The following is a 936-nucleotide window of genomic DNA, read 5'->3' on the forward strand; positions in this document are numbered from 1 at the left end:
GAATAGAATAGAATAGAATAGTTTTTATTGATGCCCCATTGGGGGAAATTTACACGCCACTTGCTAAGCATCCAAAAATATAGAAAGAAAGTACAAAAAAATAACAATAATGAAATAAGCTGCATCCCTGGTGTCCGCACACAGCAGGTCCAAGGTTTTACTGTCTCTGGTTGGACAGTCCACATACTGGTTGAATGTGGGGAGAGTGTTAGAGAGCGATGCATGATTAGAGTCTCCTGACATGATGATCAGAGACTGAGGGTGTGATGTCTGCAGCTGGGACACTGAACCACTCTATGAAAAACTCTCTGGAGTTTAACATCTCAAAAACTAAGGAGCTGTGCTGTGGGGGCAGAGGCAAATCTCTGACACCCCTTTTTACACCCCTCAGTATTTAAAAATCTGGGAACACAGATCGATGCCAGCCTGTCGTTTGCGAATCATGCGGTTTCAGTTTACAAAAAAGCACAACAGCGCCTTCATCTGCTGAAGAAACTGAGGACTTTTAATGTCAGCAGAGGCATTTTAACCCTGGTTCACACCTCACTCATCAAATCCATCCTCACATTCAACATTTCATCCTGGTACAGCTCCCTCTCCACTAAACACAAAACAAAACTCTCCCGTATTGTGAATCAGGCCAGCAAAATCATTGGTTCACCACAAACACATGTCACTGAACTGTGATCAGGAAAGCCACCTTGATCACAGAGGACCCCTCTCACCCCCTCCATCACTCCTTCCAGCTACTTCCATCAGGCAGATGTTACAAAGTCCCACTGGCCTGCAAAAACATCTATAAAAAAATCATTTATTCCCACTGCAGTAACCACCCTGAACAAAATGTAATAAGACACTAAACAGTACATTTTATTGCCTGCTGTTTCTTTTTAACAATTCTTTTAGATGTCTGTGCTTTGTGAGCTTGTGTCTTAA

This window comes from Stegastes partitus, unplaced genomic scaffold, assembly GCF_000690725.1.
Source record: "Stegastes partitus isolate 25-593 unplaced genomic scaffold, Stegastes_partitus-1.0.2 Scaffold338, whole genome shotgun sequence".
Classification (NCBI taxonomy): Eukaryota; Metazoa; Chordata; class Actinopteri; family Pomacentridae; genus Stegastes; species Stegastes partitus.